We start from the raw sequence: 14905 nt of genomic DNA, 5'->3' as shown, positions 1-14905 counted from the left end.
ACTATCCAAGGTCATGTACGTCCACACTTCCGACTCTGCCTCAGAGTCATCTGATGTTTTGTGCTCTTACCTGTACGTAGGATCACCCCACACGTCTCTACCTGCCATTCTGTATTCAGGGATTGATTGGGGTGTTCCCAATTGAGTTAGCAGCCAAATGCTTAGACGCCTACTCTTAGGTGTGGCCTTATAATACAAAGAGTCAGAGAAGAAAAGACCCCTCAGGTCAGCCAGACCATTACCTTATCTCTCTAGCTATCCAGCCAGCCATCTTTTTTCTTAGCCATCTTCTAATCCTGAAGTATCCAAACACTGACTCTGCCAATGCAGAGGGAGCTTTCTAGTCTATTAATGCCTTTCTGGCTCTGCTTACAATATCTTACAGTAATGTTTGTGCCTTTCATTTTTCCAAAATCCAGCTGACGTATGTCCTCCCCTCTCCCCACCGACAGAGGGGCAGAAACTATGCGACATACAGTATTGTTGTGCTACCAATTGTTGGTGTTCCCTCACCAATGTCGGTTAAGAGGCATTCATCTGTCTACAAGTACCCAGGCCAGATTCTTTGATTCTCAGTTACAGGCAGCATCAGAGGGTTCTGCTCTTTTATCATGTTAATCACTTCCTGAGCAGTCACTCTCCACAGACTTGCAGAAACACCAAGAGAACGTGGCTAGACAATCGGCTCCAAGACCTGAACTTGGCTTATCACCACCCCAACACCATCGCAGAAGCCTTCTGAGTTCAGCTGAGAATTCCTGGATCCAGCCCAGCTGGCCAGTTTCAATCACTTACTGAAAGATTCAGCAACTGACTTGCATGTGCCTAGAAACCTTGAGTGTTTTCAAACCAGATCAAGACTGGCTGCTCCCAATTTTATACTGATGCATTAGGAGAAAAAAACTTCCAAAAAACAGAGAGATAGATAACATGGCTTCTCAGTGATCAAAGTGGTTTGAATAGGAGAAATAAGTTTTAAGCAGAGCTCTGCCACTAATTCACTGTGCAATCTGAGCCACCTACTTAGCTGCTCTCTGCCTCAGTTCCCTATCAGTGAACAGGGGATAATGATACCATCTCTGAGCAGTGCTTTGAACAGAGAGGCTACACAATTGCCAATTATTACCTATGGGTGTGAGGTTCAGTCCTGTAGGATAGTGATGTTGATTCTAACAGTGCTAGGGAGACTCCAGACTCTAGACTGAGTCATCCACAACCAGCTAATACAGATGCTAACCTATATCTATGCTAGATGCAAACTCATGTTCAAAAAAACCACAACCTAGTTCCCTAGTCTAAACAGGGCCTCTGTGTCTGGACCAGGAATAAAGGAGTGAGGAGACAACATGATTCTTAACAGGGAGGGTGCGTGGCTGGGCCAAACTTGCTGGCTGATACCCCAAATCTGAGAAACACAAACAGACAATGGTTTCCCATTGCCTGTGCTCCGGGGACTCCTGTGCTTCTCAGTCTCAGGAGGTTCATGCACAGGGTAAGCTAGCTCCAACCACATTCTTAATGGGGAGAGACTTTGCAGCTCTCACTGATTCTTTGGGTTCATGTGGGCTTCAGGCTTGACAAAAGGAGCAACCCAGCAGCAGCCTGCTCTGCATGGCAGTCAGCTCCAGAATCTATGGCCTCAAGCAGGACCTGACCCCTTCCCATACAAGAAATGACCAAGGCTTCCTCTTAAAGGGACAGTACATTATACAATACCAGCATTACAATGTGTGTGTCTGTGTGCTCCTGCTACTTAATTACACACACGTTTCAGCAAGTCCCTGGTTTATTGCTACTCAATTTGATAAAGACCTGATCCTGCAGCTCGTCCCATGTGAGCAGACCTATACTCATGTGACTGCACCCACAAAAACCACTCCCACAGATCCACACGTCAGTTAGACCAGTCTTTGACCCCAACAGCCAAATGAATAAGAAATCCTACAGAGCAAAACTAAAAGTCAACAGCATTTAAAAAACCGAAACACAGCTGGTGGTGTACCATGCAATTTCAAAACCCCTGTCTGGGTCTCTCTCTGCTTGAGTGGGCAGGGATCTGGTGAGTGAAGGGTTAAATGACACAACTCAGATGAGTAAGGGCAACATGACTAGCCTTATAGGTCAATCCCAAGCCAAAGTCTAGTGGTACCCTATTGTAACACCAGGCAAAGGATTGGTGTTTGAGTCTAATCTTCGATCCCTTCCTCATTTGGGCTAGAAGGAGCTGGAAGAATTACAAGAACACAGTGTTCATCCCTGAAGGACCAGTGTGGTCCCCTCTAGCCTACACTCAGAGCAGTACGATGATGGGAGTCATGTCCAGCCCTCACTGGGGGCCAAGAGGTTCACAACAATGGAGGCTCCAGAGTAGGAAGGAAATTGGGGCTGGTGGAAGGATTTCAGAGGACAAATCCCACAAAGGAGCCACAACCTTGATGCCATTTGCCGAATGCCACTGGAGTGTTTTATTAACCTGTCATTTCTGGCGTGGATCAGGAGGAGCAAAGGCAGAGGTTTGCGGGATGCAGCTCAAAGAGAGGAATTTTTGCCTGAATTGGCAGGAGATCTGTACAGACTGTGTGTGTGTACCTTGCACCATCTCCTTTTTTGATGGGATAACAGGAAGAAAAAAAATGATCCGAGAAAACATTGTAGCAGTACATGAAGATATGAGAACCAAACCTAGGTCAAAGCAGTCGTCCACCAGCAGGCATCTAGGAAACGTGTTTTAAATGGCATCATAAAAAATAAATAATGCCATTCAGCTCCTCTTTCATTTAAATGGACAGAGGGGGAACAATAGAGAGTGACGAGGATGGTAGCTGGAGTCTGTTGTATCCACTGGGCAGCGCCTTCCGATCAGAAAGCTCCAGAGACCACCCTTCCCTGGACCATGACTTGAGCTCTGAGCGGGACAATTTCCCACCCTACAAGTGAAAAGTAATTTTGTTATACAGCTTGTGCATTTGCAGACCTTGCCCAAGCAGAAAACTACAGACATTGTTTGCAGAGAAGCATGGTGGGTTTCAGACATGGATCAATGCCCATTAATGATCAAGCTGAGACCAACAAAGTTGTTTCACGTGCCACGGACATGCTTTGCAATGTTGTAAAAAATGTCACCCTATGGCATTAATAACTGGAGTTTATGGGTCATAAAAAAGGAGCAAATCTGCAGTGAATCTGTCAATTAAAAGAAAATTAAAGGTCTTCTCTAACAAAATTGTGTCCAAAATGTCAGCGACAAGCAGAAAAATAAACCTCTGTTCTTCCGACTATAATTCAGCAACAAGAATTCAAGGGCCAGGTTTTTAAAAGGAGGGTCAAAAATGCCTACACCCCTACTATGCCCACAGATCCAGACATCTGCTGGACCCATCTTTAACCTCCAAAGTCCTGACAAATAAGCCAAACCCTCAAGAGCAAAACTAAAAGTCTACAGCATTTAAAAACTGAAACACAGCTGGCCGTGTGCCACCATGTTGGAAACAGGAGTTCAAATCCCAGACTGGGTCACTCGCAGCTTGAGTTGGCAGGGATCTGGTGAGTGGGGGAGGTCACTGTGGAAGCAGCACAGTTAGTTCCCACGGGGCAATAACAACCATGCAGCTGGCTGACCAGGAGCAGTATTAACCGAGTTCAATGTCAAGGTCATGTTCTGCATTCACCCTATGCCAAGGTAAAGAAAATTAAAATGCAATTATCCACCTCACGTGCACACTTTCCATTAAGAAAAAACAAAGAATGCATGCTACCAATTTCTCAATGGCACTGGAACTTTAAAGAGACTCTTGGAATAAGTAATTATTAAACAGTTAAATGGGAGAACTTGGGCTCTAGGAAAGAGTGGACTGATCAAAAAACAATGGATCCAGTTTTACGAGGTGCTGAGCTCCCCAATCCCATTGAAATCAACAGGAGTTTGAGGACACTCAGCGCTCAGACACTCTGATTGCAAAAAAATATGCAAAAAAATACAGTTTGTTTTTATTTCAAAGCGCACTCAGTTTTGTTATTTTTGGATTTTTTTTTCATTTATTGATTTTCATTTTTCCTTCTTTTCTTTTCCTCTTTCTATTTTTCATTTTTTTGTTTTTGTTTCTTTTGTAATTGTTTTTGAAAATAACTGTGGAAAGAGGAAAAAAGGAACAAAATAAATGGGAAATAGGAAAGGAGGGGGGAAATCACTACATGAAAAATTGTAAAAAAACATATCAAAAAAGGTTGGAAAAGATTTCAAAATGGACAATCTTTGGTGAACGTTTTCAATTTGAATAAAGAGCCATTTTGCCACCACAAAACCTGTTTGTTCAAAACATTTTGACCAGCCTTGTACCATACAGGATAAAACACTATATAGGCTGAAGAAACTTATGAAGAGGAGACATGCAGATCTGAAAGAATGGTTTGAACCTGGAAAAATAGCTAAGTCTCCCACCCACTTAGCTACATATTCCCCAGTCCATCTTGATGGATAACATGGCCTATGTAATGCTGCCAAGGCGGTTAAACCCCACAGCAATCAGCTGAACAAGTTCATCTTCAGTTTGCACAGCCAGTCTGTGAAATGCTGGCCCCACTGGAATCAATGGCGACTTCAATGGGGCTGGAGTTTCACCTAGTGTTTTCAATTTTTCAGCGCTTCGTTGCACAATTTTCATGCTTGAGACAATGCCGTCTTTCTATCTGCTTTGTTTTGCCAGTGCATGCGCGCACACACTTTTCTTTTTCTTTTTTTTTTTTTGACAGCTGCACCTGCTTCTTCTTTTCCCATCTGCTCCCTGGATTCTAAAAGGGAGGAATTCCACCGTTACGTTGGCCTGAATGAGAACCATCAACAACCCCTTCATTCAATGTGCGTGCTACAATTACAGCAGACTGGTGCTCTTGCTGTAGGACTTCAACCAAGGTCTTTCTTCCAATAAACCATGCCTGGCACATGAGCAAAATAACCAAAAGAAATGAGCTAGGACAACATTTCTTAAAATCTATTCACCCACCAGGGGATGCACTGCATGCAAACTTGCTAATCAACAGAGCTGCCATCCTCAGCCCAGCTAGCAATAAGTAACAAAGCTAGGCTTTGGAATGCAACAACCTCAACAAACATAGAAGCCGGGGGCCTGATTCTGCCCTCGGTTACACGCATGACATTCCACCTCTGTCAATGAAGACACAAGGATTTGAGCCATTGTCTTAGGCCATGATATAACCACAGAAGTGTGGTCAAGAGACTTCTCTGCTCAGATAATTAATTGCTCTACCAGAATTGCTCCTCACAGTATATTCTCCATGGCCTTAACTAAAAAGATATCTGTCTATTTCAAAGATGCACAGATCTCACTCGAGAGTACATTTTCCTGACATTAGGTCTAAATTCACATATTGAGTTGAACAATATGTAGATTTTTAGCACATCCTCCTGCAATAAGGAGACAGGCTGAGGACAGCAGAAAGGCTGCATTCTGGCCTTAATCTAGTCAGTTGTCTGATTACAGGCCAAATCCTGCTCTTACAAGCATTCCCACAGATTTCAAACCAGATTCCTGGTGTGAGCAGGGACTGCAGAATCAGGCCCTCAGAGAGTCTCCAGTCAGACTACCCCATAATCAGACACTGGTTAGGATATTTTCATTGAGATAAAATTGGCCCTTTTTCTCTTCTCTCAATTTCCCCACAACCAATCGCTCAAGATATCATGGAGGGAGTGACTGGCATTCCATGAATACTTTATTTAAACAGTTACAGCAAGTTTAGACCTAGTTCACCATATCAAGCGTTCAGATTTTAATAGCCTGTAATCAGCACAGCCTTTCAGACCTGTGTAGCATTAATATTCGTACGGTAGACCAACCTTGCTTAAAAATAGCAACTTTCTGATTTTCTTGCAAACAGCAGTAACTAAATCGGGGGGGGGGGGGGGCAGGCAAGAGGGCATCAGTCTGTCATTATCAGAGAGAAAATGTGAAGCATCATCTTAAAAAAAAACACTCCCCCTAGTTATTGTATTATATTATTTTTATATTTTGAAATATTATTCCTAATAAATGTTAATGTATAACCTACAGCATAAGCAAAGGCAGATATCTGAACATACAGTCTAACAGGAACCTATGAGTCTGATCTTGTAAACATTACTCACATGAGTAAATCTAACTTGTGCAAGTTTAAGTTTTCCTGTTGGTTTTATTGGGACTACTCACATGAGAAAGGGCTGCAGCACTGAGACCTCAAGAAAAAGTCCAAAGCCCATGAAAGCCAATGGAAATATTCCCCTTGACTTCAATGGGCTCTGGATTAGACCCTCAGTAAGTAAAATACAAGGCCTGATTCTAATGCTGTTTACACCAGCCACCTCACTGAAGTCAATAGAGTTATCCAAATGTAAGCTCAGACTGAGGTCAGAATCTGGCCCAGTCTAGGAAGTATCTTTTTTCTTTAAACTCGTTATTCTCTCCCATAATTAGTGTGCAAGGATTTCTTTCTATTACTTTATGCTATATGGTTTGTGGCAAATCATATATGGACTTTGCTCAGTTTGGGTCCTCTGACAACTGGAATTCAAGATACATTTGACTGTAATGCCTAGAAAGTGTATACGTTTAAAAAGACCTTTTTCTCTTGCAGGTATTTGCTCAAGAGAGTGGCATAATGTATTATGTATAATCTGTTGGAGTGCAAAGGAAATCATTTCATTTGCAAAGCTGGTTCCTTTAATGTTACAGAATTTTTGATCCATATCTGTGTATAGCCACAATGAACGAGTCTGAGTCCACAACCTTCACAAACCCATTTCTTAGGGGGTTACTCAGGTGAGTAAAGTCTGCTGGGGTGAGTTAGGACTGTGGCACAGGGCCCCTTCATGTGAATGTGTGTGGCTGTCCCGCTGATGGTTTAAATTCCCTTTTAAGCGTCATATGATCACTTTCACATCTTCCCATGTGTGCAAAGTCTATTAGCCATGCCCCTGAAAACAGATTTCTATTGACCCCCTAATCTCTTCAAAAGGAAAAGAAGGAGAGAGAATCCGTCCTGCTTAAAGCAAAAGGCAGCTGGTTCATAACCCGCCGCCACCCTCACCCTTTCCCCTGTCTGCCTGGAGCTCAGGCAAAAAGCCACTGCGCTTCACACACTTCGAACTCACCGCCAGCCCAGCACCGCACGGACCTGGCTCTGACCCCAGCGTGGCTGGGCAGATCCTTGTTCCTTTCAAGTCCAGGACAGTCCTGGGTGACCCAGACCTCGCTGGAGGTCCCCCGGGGCTGGATTAGGGGTCTGATCCGGAGCCCTCTGCAGCTAGGGAAGGGGGAAAGGAAAGTCGAGAGGGGACCCGCTGCCTGGTTTTCGCCCCTTTGCATTATCCAAGCGCCGAAATCAAGGCGTCCGGAGCGGTTGCACGGCTGCGTCCATTCATTTGCAAGACCCGGACAAGGAGAAGAAGTTGTGCGAGTCACGTCCAGGGCTGGGCCGTGTACAGGCAAGGAGAGAAAGGGGAGAATTACCTTGTCGCTGGCAGAGCTCCCCCGCACGCTGCCCCGGCAGGACCAGCAGAGGTTGTTGTCAAACACACAGGGACCGCGGCCGGCGCCTGGCGGCTTCTCATCCCACAACAACCGCCGCACGAGTTCCTTCCAATTGCTGCCTCCCAGCCTCTTTGCTGGTGCTCCAGGTTTCCTCTTCTCCCGAGCCTTCCTGCCCTCTGATCCCAGCCAGCCTCCCGCAAAGGTCACTTTCGGGAGTTGGACTCCACGTAGGGAAATGCAGGAAAAGTTTTTTAAACTAGAAAACAAGGAAGCAGCCTCATAGATCCAGTAGTTGGCGTTTCCCAAAAGATGGCTCTCTCTCTCTCACACACACACACACACACACACACACACTTTTCTGAAGTTCAGGTGGTTCTTGCTGAAGACAAACCAGGGCAGTCTACAGCGCACCCAACAATAAAATAAAATATATTTAAAAAAAAAACCACTTCAGCAGTGATCCTTCTGCATGTTCAGAGGTCACGATCCAGTTATGTCTTGCCGGTTGTATGTATGTGTGTGTCTCAGCAGCTGCCAAGCCAGGACTCTAGGCTGCTTCCTCCACACGCAGGCTTTTGTAGCCACGCTTCTACATGTAACACGGGGCATGTCATCTAGCTAATTACTAAACTCTCAGAGAAAATAGCAACTTGCTGTCAAGAAAGAAACTTCCTGCCACTGAAAGGGGAAGCCTCTCAACAACAACAAGAGTTTCTCTTTAACTCTTGTTTTGATCCCAATATGCAAGGAAAAGTTTGAAGGAGATTGACTGCCCTGTTCAGGGTCAGACTCTTCTTGGTGACTTCGGAAAGCTGCAAAATATTTCCCGGTGATCAAACCAATCAAAGAAATGCTGAGACTTCTTCATCCATTCGCTCTCTTTGAAGGTTTTTCTATTGGGAAAAGGGCTAGCAACCATTCATTTGCAATGAGCCACTGTTAGACCCATCCTCTTCTTTGCATCTCCAGAGCATCATTCATCCAACCACGTCAAAGTACTTTACAAAGCTGGTCAGTGCTTTATGACCCATTTGTAAAATGAGAAACTGAGTCAAGGAAGATTTAAATGCTTCATCCACAGTAAATCAGCAGCCAAGCCAGCAATGGAGCTCAAGTCTCCTGACTCCCAGCCCATTGCTTTGGACACACACAAAGTACAGAAGTACAAGAATTACAGCTAAAAATCCAGTGAATGGTGCCAAATTCATACCCAGCACAATAAATTTAAACTATTCTATTCTATTCCACAATGTACAATCGCTAAATTCAAACCTGGTGTACCCAGGCACAGTTCCACTGACTTCTGTGGCATGGCATCCACTCACCCAACATCACAATACTTACCCATGCAAGCAGTCCAATGAAATCAATGGGACTGCTCTGATTTTTCACTGATTCATCAAACTGTTTTGGTTTCAAGGATTCTCCCAACTTGAAAAGTTTCAAAATTGTCAAAATACCCTGGTTCAACTTTTCCACAAGGAAACATTTCAGGTTTTTGATTCAAAATGACTTTTCATTTTGAAATGTTAATAAATTTAGACTAAAAAAATATTTAAAAGAAAGACAAATTTCAAAATTAAAATATACAAAAAATATTGTGTGACCTGAGCAGATTTTTTTTTAATTATGATTATTATTCACAAAAAAATTCAAGATTTAAACTTTTTTCCTCATTCAGGCCAGAAAATGTTTTTGAAATCTCAAAAAAATTCGCAATATGGGAATACTATTTCTGACTCAGCTCTCAGCACACGTCTCAATTCAGCGCAATTTCTTACTGTCCATCCTACCTCTCCTATCTCCCTTGTCAGACTACACATTATTGTGTTTTTGTCAAAATAAACTTTTTGCCCACAATGAGGAAAGTCTCTGTCAGTGCAATTGAAAAGAAGAGTGGTTTCACATGCTGCTTTTATCTACCCTCATGTTGGAGTGCATTTGTCCTGATAAATAAGTGATCTGATGGGAGAGCGCAGAAATAACTACTATTTCTATTTCAAAAAAAATCTCCAAGGTTTAATAAGTGAAGTTAATAATAATAATAAGGGGGTGGGGGACAAAGCATTATTTAGGCAAGAATTGGTGATTGTCATTGTTGATTTTTTGTTTCATTTGTTTTAAATTATATTATTAATGTGTTTTATAGGAAGAGGCAGGTGAATGCCATAGAAATAAAATGTATTAGTGTAATTAAGATAATCATGATTCATGATAATCTGAGATTCTGTGATTTGATGAAATTCTGAGTGTCTCCTCAATTACTCCATAAAGTCTTTTGGATTTTCCATCCTGCTTTTTATTTTTTTTTCTGGTGCACTGAATTTCAAGTGTTTTATTTGGCTATTTGCTGCACATGGAGTGCTAGGGCCCTGTCCTGACCTCTTACATCATCACCATTCCTGGCACAGGAAGGATGATTCTGAGCCAAAAATTAGCCATAAATGCTACAAGTGCTTATCCATTTATAAATTTCCAGTCTTGCTTCAGTATTTACACTGCTAAGCACCATTCAAACATGGCTTGATTACATTGAGGCCATTACCATTCATCAGCATGGCAGACCATAACAGAGCTCAGGGAGCGTAGCTATTTAACTTTCTAATCCCAGAAACGTATCAAAATCTAGGAGAGTGGGAGGTAGTTCCAGAAAAGGAGCTGAGTGTTTGAAACTGTGCGTGCAGTCAAACTTTTAGAGGGGTGAAAGGTGCGTGATATCACACAGGAATCATGACATTTGTTGTCAGGGATAGATGACAGCTCATTTATCTATATCATTATGGGGAAAAATCCATTCTTGAATGAATGGCTGAATGGAATGACTGACTGCAATGGGGACATGCCATAGCAGATGCTGTACCAACTTCCTCACATACACTTCAACTCTGACTCGCCAAAAAACCTCCTGTTCCAGTTCTAAGGCTTCAAATGCTCTGGCACTGCACCTCAGTCAGGATCTGGAGCAACCGAGTACTCCTTCCACACATCCCACCATCAGCACAGCTCGGCCAGGGAATCACACTCCCAATCTCTGGCATTCCTTGTCATCCCAGTCCTGAGCCTTTCTTTCATGGAGGTCTCAATAAACTTCACTCCTGCCTGCATTACCTTACAACAAACGCTTCTACTCCTGGCCTCCTCTCCTCTGTAGCTCTGGCCATTGGCTTTCAGTCCTGCTGTTTCATCACAAAATTGGCCTAGCAGTTACTACCTATGGTCCCCCAATTCAGCCACTGAAGTCAATGGGACTTATGCGCATTCTTAACTACCTTCTTTAATCAGGGCCATTAATAATAATAATAGCATTTAGCACGTAACATCTTCAAAGTACTTTACAGAAATCACCTGCTTAAAATGTTTCCATTACTTCGGCAGGGATCATCTTGTCTTTCATCACACAGACCCATTCTGGAAGCACTAACTCAGACAGAACTGGCTAGGGACCAGTGTTTTCCCATTAGCTTTTGGTGCTTCCAGCCAGGTGGTGCCAGCTGCAGATCACAGGAGCTACGCCCTCAGATCACTTCTTCCTGAGGCAGTGCTCCTCCTCCCCTTTGCCAAAGCAGTCTCGGGCTGCTTCTGTGCTTCATTCTCCCTGGCAGGCTGGATTCCTGCTCCTGGCACATGGATTCCTCCCCAAATCTCCCCACATGCTAGTACAACAACAATACGCATGGCTGGCTGATTTCTGTTGCTGTGTTTGGAAAGGCACAGAGATGGCTCCTGAGGCTTAATGCCTTGCAAAAAGTTGCACCCTCAGCAAAATAACATTGCATGACCTCAGCCTTCATTTGCACAAACATGCAAGGGTTTAGGGCCCAATACTTCCCTCACCAAAAAGTGCTATACAATGTAGTAAGGGTTAAATCCATAAGGTTATTAACATGAGCCAGGGTTTGCAGGACAAGGGGGCTAAAGGGCCAGGTCCTGCTCCAACTAAAGCCAATGGCAAAATTTTCATTGAATTCAGTGCAAGCAGAAAATCTAAAGTCATTTTATTTCTTTTCTTAATTATCTGCTGGGGTAACCAGGTTCCCCAACCCCACCGCATTGCTGAGCATTCTAAAACTGTCAAGATTTCACAGTTTCATTTCAGTAAAACAAAACCACCACTTTGGATTTGGTGCAATCTCTTTCTACACCAGTCTTCATTACTGTCCCAGTGATGCCACCAGTAAAATCTGTGCTGCAGAGTAAATATGTTGGGCCTGATTAGAGTTATATTGGTATGAATTAGGTGTAATGTTATTTAATGATCATTCCTCTCTCTTTCATCAGTAGATCTCAATTGCTTTAAGAAAGGAGGTATCATTATACCCATTTTACAGGCAGGGAAACTGAGTCACACACAGCTGAAGTGACTTGCCCAAAGTCACCCAGACAGAGGTGGGAACAGAACACAGAGGCTAAGTCCTCTGCTCTATTAGGTAGGCCACATGACCTCTCTTAAAGCTAATAGGTTACTTGGGGAATAATGTAAGTGGGATTTGGCCTAATATCTCTCTGTAAATAAAATGAGATAGAAAACATATTTTTCCTCATTGTGTCTTTAAAGGCAGTACTTTATTTACTTGAATAATGAGATATTACCCTGAGAGCAACAGGATTTTGACTCTTTACAAAGAACTGCTTTAAGGTCACTGCATAGACCCAATAGAATGGCAGATGATCTGTGACAACATGCCTCACTGGGAGGGAAAGAGAGGAATTTGCTCTCCTCTTGCAAGATGACATCTTTCTCCAGAGACATCTTTAGCTCTGCAATCTCATATACATGCTGCACAGTCATTTAAGAAAGAACACAGTCTGGTGAAAAACTGTATATTCCTAAAAAGTAATTTTCCTTATGTGTGTTATGAATACTACCTTGGATTATTAAACCTGAAAGAAATTTTAATATCTAACTGCTTTCACTAATTAAGTTGTTTACACTTGGGTTTCTCACAAATGAAATACATCACCTTGATTTGACCTAAGATTATAAACAGTTTCTAGTCAATTTCACTTTTACGTCCTCATGCTCCAGCACAAATGCCAAAGGCAGGACTACAAACATTGCAGGGGCACATTTCTTATAATTTATAAACAAATAATTTTGTTCTGAAAATTTACAATGGAAACAGAATAATTTCTAATTGGGCACATAAACATCAGTTTTTCCTCAATCTATCTATATCTAGAGCCATAATCTGTATATAGATATAACAGGACAATAATAAAATAATAATACTAATAATATAATAATGTTGAGGGCTTTTATGTTTGCCTTCTGGTTTTTAAGTCTTTAGTCTTTAGGCTTATGTTTTCTGGTTGATCTGCAAATGAAAGTGTTAAAACTGTTTGGTTTGGGGTTTTTTTAATGAAATCGTCATTCTCGTGTAATCAAACGACTCCAGGAGCTGGGGCTTTAAGAAAAACACCAAATATCATGAGACTCACAAAAAAAATTCATGAGTTGCCAACACTTTGGGTGTGTGCACACCTTCATCAGGTATTGAGCAGAAAAGAGTGTAAGAAGCTGCCAGTTGTCAGCAGGCTTCTTTTTAGAATATCAGTTCTTACAGTCCATCAACCACCTACATATAGTTTCATGTTAGGCCAGTTTCACATAATAAGGTTCCTAGTGCTTCTATCATTGGCAATGACTAATATCAGTGGTTTGGGACTAACAAAACTGTGGTTGGTGAGCAATTCACACATTCATTATAGGGCCAGATTCTCAACTGGGGTAAATCACCATATCTTCACTGACTTCAGTGGAGTTACAACAATTTACATGAGCTGAGAATCTGGCTCTATAAATTGTGACCAGAAGGGAACATTATGATCACCCTACTCTGGCCTCCTGTATAACACAGACCATGTTATTAATTATGTGAAGTAAGAGTTCATTATATAATACCTTCCCCCCACACTGATCACAAGTTCTCAGTTTCATCAGATAAAGCCAACCTAGTTCTTCACTGGGAATTGAGAGTCCCAGCATTTCACAGGATAAGGTCCTGCAATTGCAGCTAACAGAAACAACTTGCAAACCTTATCTGTTGTATTCCAGAAATGTTACAGAACCCTTTGAGTGTATCTAGAGAGCTGCTAACCTTTTCATACAATTGGGCCTATGAAACAGTTTATAATATATGAAATGATTGGTAACGAATAAGGGTCCTGGTCTGCTTCCACTTAAAGGCAATATGAGTTTTTCCATGAACAGACAGGATCATGTCCCTTTATCAACAGCTAACTCACAGCAGTATCCAACTTCATACAGTTTTTTCCTAGCCTTAGAACAGGAATAACTGTAGTCTCTCCCATACCACTGTGGCATAACTGCTTGTAGATGTTAACTATTTAAGCAAGATCACTGTACACATTTTGTGCAAATCTTTACCAGGTGAATAAATCTCACCTACAGGTGGTCCCATGGGAGTCAATGGGACTGCTCAGGTGAGTAAGCATTTGCAGGATCAGTCTCTAATGTGACTTTCATCCCAAATACTTCACAACTATGGGCCAAGTCATGTTCCTTTTTTCAATCCTACTTCCTCAGGTGAGTAAGGCAAGCAGGATTGGGTTCCTTTGGAGCCAGTCTTTACTAACATGAATAGGCCCCACTCATAAGAATTGGCTCATTACATGTTAATAAGACTTGCAAGATCAGGCCTCATGAGTCTATAATCTAATGGAACTACTACTACTACAAGGTGTAGTCATGTGGGCATGGGCTGGTTGTAGGATCAGTCCCTTTATACATAAGCTATATATCACTTTAACCACCATTCAAATACACTCACCTCTAGAGAGAATGTGGCAGCTGTTTAACCATATGCTGTTTGCAGGCTCAGGATTACAGCACTCCATTGACTCATAATCAAAAGTTTTCTTTAGAATCAGAAGGAATGGAAACATTTTTTAAAGCTTTAATGGAGGTGAAAATCTGTAGAAAACTTTGGAGATCAATAATAAAAAAAATCAGCAGAGACCCTAAAGCCCTATAGTGTGGAAATTTCCTGACACTTATTTCCAGTGCCCTATGGAGCACTTAATACAAACTAATGGCCAGTCCCCATATTATTAATCCCAGCAATTCTTCTCACAGACAGAGGATTATGAGCCTCACAGGGCAAATCAACTGCAAGACCAGATGAGCTTCCTCCTGAATCTCATTTTAGATTTGTCAAAAGGTTAGCAAACCTTCTGTGTGATCTTGAGCTCCATTTTGGGTGAACTCGGGTCCACTTTCAAGTGAACCTGGAGCTAATATATTGCATTGCTTCAAATCCTTGAAAAATTGGCAGTTCCCAACAGCTCTGTGGAGAGTTTAGGTGAAGTTTAATGGTTCCAAAATACTGCAAGTGAATTTCCTAGAGCTCCCTTAACCCCAT

At 42.3% G+C, this 14905-nt stretch overlaps 1 protein-coding gene across 2 annotated transcripts in view; it reads right to left on the bottom strand.

Moving 5' to 3' along the window:
- ARHGEF9 (Cdc42 guanine nucleotide exchange factor 9) overlaps positions 1 to 7823 on the bottom strand; it is a 326751-nt gene extending 318928 nt beyond the window's left edge. For both annotated transcript variants that reach the window (XM_030576347.1, XM_030576348.1), the window contains exon 1: positions 7503 to 7823. The gene's annotated coding sequence lies outside the window, so the exon portion shown is untranslated. The remainder of the gene's footprint in view (positions 1 to 7502) is intronic.
- Between the last annotated feature and the right edge of the window lie 7082 nt (positions 7824 to 14905).

This window comes from Gopherus evgoodei, chromosome 9 (genome assembly GCF_007399415.2).
Source record: "Gopherus evgoodei ecotype Sinaloan lineage chromosome 9, rGopEvg1_v1.p, whole genome shotgun sequence".
NCBI classification, from domain to species: Eukaryota; Metazoa; Chordata; order Testudines; family Testudinidae; genus Gopherus; species Gopherus evgoodei.
Note: the sequence above shows the minus strand (reverse complement) of the source record. Positions and strands in the feature narration are given on the sequence as shown.